The 6,026-nt window shown below is 42.4% G+C and overlaps 1 pseudogene; it reads right to left on the reverse strand.

Moving 5' to 3' along the window:
- Positions 1–1,058: 1,058 nt before the first annotated feature.
- Positions 1,059–5,595, reverse strand: LOC113746638 (translation factor GUF1, mitochondrial-like; annotated as a pseudogene).
- Positions 5,596–6,026: the final 431 nt, after the last annotated feature.

A 6,026-nucleotide genomic window follows, 5' to 3' on the forward strand; every position in this document is an offset into this window, starting at 1 on the left:
GAACAAACCAGGGTGGTAAAAATGTTTTTAAAATCCTTCAGGTGCAAGGTAAGTGTGAAAAGGTTTTTTAAGTTTACGGCCATAAAAAGCGCACATTTTGCACCAGACAGTCCTGTGTGGGTTAAAGAGAATACCCAAAGACTTTTGGTTTAATGGAAAATTACATGCAGTAACTATTCCTCTGCAAATAATAAATAAATATAATTTTTATATATAATTTTTCAGATAAGTTTGTTGTTTGTTTTGTCAATTAGGCCACCTGTTTCCTAAGCCTGTTGACATCTAACTCTCAGTGTAAATAAATCGGCACATTTCACAATAAAATCCTTAATAAAGAAGAATTGTGGTTCGCTATACAGCCGTGTGCCCGTCATACTCAATGTACTGTAGATAAAAGCCTCCATTTCAGACAGGTTTAAAGGGATTCTCTGCTTGACAGGTCATCCTTGTCTCTCTTAGGTCCATCCACGTATTATATATTTCATGGGTGTACATGCCTCCTTAAAAAGATACTCTACTGTGTTGGTGAGCTGCCCTTAAAGAATAACAGACCTATATACGCTCGGCTTGTTTCCAAGACTTACAGTGTAAATGGTCACAGAGTAGCCATCCTTGCTGGCTTTGGGTCTAAGTACATAAATACAGATCTGCTGCACGTCACACTTTTCCGCCGTGAAGTTACTGTATCGTCCTTGTCAAATGGAATGAAGTCCTTGTCCGGAGTGTAAAGTCACAGTAATAGATAATGTTAACACAGGCTGCAAGAGGCCATTTTTTTATGTTATCCTGGGTGTTGAATACATTTCATGCTCCATACACTCCAAGAAATTACTATAGATGAAGGACCTACAACCTTGAAATTAAACTCGTAAACTCGTAAAAAAAAATACAGCAATAATAATAAGCGACGGGAGACTGTTGTGATAAAGAAAATGAGAAGATCCTCTCGAATCACACCTCCTGGGAGAAACTGGAGACGTCTTGCCCGAAATATTTAGTGAAAAATGAAACACTTCTGAGTTCAGCTCTGATTTCAAAACGTACTGTACTGTGGACAATCAGGTGAGCTCTTCCACACGTCGCCCATTCAGAAGAATCCATCTTTATCAAATCAGCAGCCTGGTAGCCGGCATTCCATAGTCAAAACTGTGCAGGATCAAATTATGGATACAGTATTTCATTAAAACTTTTAACCAGACTTAGATTTAATGTAAGACATAAATATCATGGAGGGGTGAAATATGTTTTCATTTGCCGGATCGTTTTTCCTTTCCACCACCGACAATGAAATGATAGTAGCAAATGCATATTGTTTATGTGTGTACGTGTACTGTATGTGTTTTAGACTTAGTTTTACCTTGCGATCCAGAGGACAGTGATTTGAGGAGGTCATAGAAACCACAACGATCTCATTTAAAGGGAAGAGATACTTCATCATGACACGCTGGTCGTCGATGTACACCATTGTCTTCTGGACGGCTCTGGCGATTCTTAAAGGATGCAACAGGATGATGTTTGTTTTTGCCTCCGCCAGTCTTGCACGTATTTACAATCTCAACAACCAAAAAGGGGGCTTACTAAAAAGGGCCCCAAATCTGTCTAACACATTTTCCAGATTGTTTTTCTCTTTGGCTGCAGACCAATTTGGAAGGAGTAGAAAGACAGATGCGCTTAAGTACGCCTGTCAGACTCCATTGCAGACAGGCTTCAAAATCAAGCTGACTCGCCTGCGAGGTTCAGAGGCATCACCTCTCTCTACTTCAAACACACGTTTAACCCCTTGTAGGCAGAGAGAGCACATTTAAGTTAACAGTACAGACAGCAGTTTTTCATTTAATCTAAATTTTCCACTACCAAGCAAAGACTCATAATTTGCCAGTGTAACTGTCGGGAGCAAGAATGGTCCCCAGACCATCGGCTCCAAATACTCTGACACAACTGATCTGTCTGGAAAGTGAGCAGGTTCACGATGGTACTCTTCACTGCCGTGCTCCTGAATGACAACCAACGAGATTTGAACCTCCAAATAAAACTGGTCAGGCTATCCCCATATACATCGAACAGGAAAGCATGCCAGCAATGTAGAGGGCCTCCATTTATCCTCATATCCAAGTCGTTCAAACTTTGTATTTTGCTGAAATTACAGTACGAGTCCAGCTCTACCGTAAGAAAATATACGAGCAGGAAAATGGCTCTTACCTTTGATGAGTTTGGCCGAAGAGAAGACGGCCTTGTAGGGCACGGTGGGCGCCGTACTATAACAGAGGCTTTGTATTCCTGCTCCAGCTCTGGATTGAACACCTACCATATGGAGAAGACCCAGGAAGCCAAGTCTGCAAAAGAGGTCAGGAGGGTTCACAGGTTCACTCAAGTCTTATAATTGATATTCATGTTTTTAATTACAAATAGCCGGTTTGGAAAGAGTTCAACAGTGAGTAAGATTCATCGCTACTCCAGCGTATTTCATAGCAATCCAATTTATCTAAATCACCGCTACTAATAGAATAAATTTACGCCATCTGGACTGATATGACCTTTGATAATAAAAAACTCTTTCTTGGCTATCCCTTTTGGCAACAGACAGTATGTCCCAAGGAAATTTCTTCCTTGCCCAATCATCAATCAACTGATGTCCAAGTTTGTGTAGACACCAATGAGAAAGAAGATACATCTTGCTACCTCTCCCACATTGACGGCTTTAGGAAGAAGTGGAAAAACTTTTTTGCAGCTGCGAGTTACTTGAAAAGACTAAGACTAAAGTTTTCTTTAGTGATCACTGTCCAGACTTTGTTTTGATTTGCTGTTACATCATACTAATGACCCCCTCCTCACGTCGTGCCATTTTTCATTCTAAGTGAAGCAGTCGTCTTCACCTCCAGCCTGCTCCCAGGGCCAGACACTGTCTCTCTGCACTGTGACACTCGAGCATTCAGGGTCAGTCTCTCAATGGCGCTTCGAAGGCCTGGTACTCCGACTGGTCCATCGGATACATGCCTGAGGGACGGAAAAAACAAAAGACAGAGTGCACATTAGGACTCAACTTGAAAAGCATCGACTGCAGTGAAACAAGCATGCACTGATGGAGTTCATGTTTGACTTCATATCCAGTGATACTGTTAAGTCCCGAGTAGTTGGTAAATGTGTGAGTGAACAACAAATTTACACAAAGAAGCAGGAACACCTCTTACCAGCAAAGACCATGGCTTTGGCGGGTTTAAACCCTGGAAGAGCCTCCACTGGCTGCTCCTGGAGGTACAGGTGTGTCACCAATCTGCGCCTCCTTCACGTCCTTCATCCCCGCTATAATGTAGCCGACTTGGCCCGCAAACCTACGCGACAGTCAAGAGAGTTAGAGTAACATAATGTCAGAATTATTTTACAATCAGCTGGCAGCTGCAATGTCAGAACAGATTTCAAATTATGTACGACATTGCAAATTTTAGGATTTCTACATCATCATTAACATATTAAAGGTCAGTGTGTAACATTTAAGGGGATCTACTTACAAAAAATGGAAATAATATAATACCTCTGTTTTCATTAGCGTATAATCACCTGAAAATAAGAATTGTTGCCTTAAAATTAGACTTTTCTATCTACAGAGGGAGCGGGTCTTCTTTCATGGAGTCCTTTTAGGTGTTTTTTTACAATTAATAGACACAATATTTCTTCTAAAAATATTTATTGTTTTCCTAGTTAAAGTTTATTATTTCTCCCAGTTAAAAAGCTGGAACCAGAACACATCAGCTACTGCAGTGGGAGAAATGACACGACGAGGGGAGGAGGAATGTCACGTACAGCTTCTGTGTCGGGTGCTCATCTGGCCGGAGCAGCCCCAGCTCGTTGACCCGTAGGTTTTCCGAGATACGCCGACACGATCCGTCCCCTTTTTGACCCGACCCCCAAACACAGCGAGTTGGCCACCACCCCTCTGTAGTGATCGAAATTGGAGTCAAACACCAGGGCTTTGAAAGGGCATCGATGCTCGCCACGGGCCTGAGAACATAATAAGAAGCTTCACTTTGATGTGTCGGGCATGTTTCGTGATATGACATGAAACCAAATCTAACCCCTTCTTACGGTGAATTCTGTCACAACTGCTTGGAGAATATTTTCAACGTTTGTTCCCAAGTTTAGCTGAAATCTGAAAGAAAAACGAGATTACAAATGAGGAGAAATTTCTCAGAAAAGGTGACACTGAAAAGTTAAAAGCAGCTTACACATATCCCAACTCACCTCTAAGCACTCCTCACGGGAATCAAACACCTTTCAATCTGTGACTCCACTCTCTCTGGATCACATTCTTCAATCAATCTAAGGACGGGAAAAAATATATTAAAATGAGAAAAATAATCTGTGAATATGCCAAAAACAAAGAGGTCTCAGGGCACCTTGTTGATGACGGGATGATCGCCAGCTGAGCTTCAAAAGCAGGTAGAAGTTGGCCACCGTCGCGCTTGAATCCCTCGCATGACATCAAAACATTAGCACACATGCAGCATTTACATCCAGAGTAATTCACTGAGGAAACCGAGACAGAGGAGATGTTTTGTACCTGATTGGCGTCGACGATCAACAGAACACCCTGGCATGCAGAAATCGATCGAGACACTTCATAACTGAAGTCAACGTGACCCTACAGAGAAAGGAAAACAGTGGAGAGACGTGGTTGTGCAGCATGTAAACCAATCAACTTGCACATATGGTAGTACCGTATGTCCATCAGTGTGCACCTATTATTGAGTAGAAAGGAGGATTTATTCAAGGTTTTGTCTGACCCACCTGAATCCCAAAAAATTGGTTTCAGACTTTGTAAACACAAAGTGTACCCAGGGATGATGTTTGGATGAGGACCTGATCTTTCCTCTATAACTCCCGGCACCAATAATCCAATTTAAACACAAGAGCTGCACTGTCATTAATATTCTGGACTCTGTAATATCTAAAATCTGCAACATGCAACTGTTTCACAACAACAAATAAATAAACAGGAGATATCCACATGGTCAAAAACAATGAGTTAGTTAGGGGGATTTATAATCTGTTGTAGCTGGTACGCCATGAGACATTTTCCAGTCCACTTTCTTAACTTCTGTCTCAAACTCTTCATCTTCTTAAATAACTGAGCACTCACCGGTGTGTCGATGAGGTTTAGGAGGTCTGCTCTCCTTGGTGGCTGTAGAACAGAGAGGCTGTCTGGGCCTTCACGGTTATCCCTCTCTCTCGCTCCACCTGAAGCTTGTCCAGCACCTGTTTGTTCTTCTCGGTCTTTGCTATGGCACCTGACACACATTAGTAATACACTGTGTTAATTGTAAGCAGTTTATGAAAAAACTATGAGGGAAGAGTGTCAAACGTACCTGTCATCTCCAACAGTCTGTCAGCCAAAGTGCTCTTTCCATGGTCAATGTGAGCGATGATGCAAAAGTTCCTGATTCTGTGCGCAGGGAACTAGACAAGTCAATATTTTCCTGAAAAGCAGAAGGAAAGATGTCAGTTAATAACTTAATAACTCCCCCTCCTTTTTCTCTTCCAGATTTCGGATGTGACACTGACAGCTGTCACCTCCAGATGTTTCTCTGATGATACAGCCATCGCCAGCTTCACACGACACCAGCAAGACGAAGAGATGGCGACTGACCAAACCAACATCCAGGCATTGGATATCAAGAAGGTGGAAGGACCAGATACCTCAACAATAAACTGAACTAGTTGGACAACACGGACATCCGTACAAAAGGGTCAAAGTCGCCCCCACTTGCTGGAGCGAGATCATGTGGAGTGTGCAGGACTCTGTTAAAAACTCTCTACGACGTGATTGCATCTGCAAACCGGTCAAGAGGTCCATAGAGGAAGTGGGGGAGAGACAACTTTTCTCACCTCCTGCATGAGACTGTGGAGGCCTTAAAGGTCCAGACAGTGTGTAGGATTTAGTTGGATTTAGTTGATCTAATCGCTGCATTGCAATCTCCTCACATCACCCTCGTCTTCCGAGTGTAAAGAGAAACACTTGAAAGGGTCTGTCT

This window comes from Larimichthys crocea, chromosome I, assembly GCF_000972845.2.
Source record: "Larimichthys crocea isolate SSNF chromosome I, L_crocea_2.0, whole genome shotgun sequence".
Taxonomy (NCBI): domain Eukaryota; kingdom Metazoa; phylum Chordata; class Actinopteri; family Sciaenidae; genus Larimichthys; species Larimichthys crocea.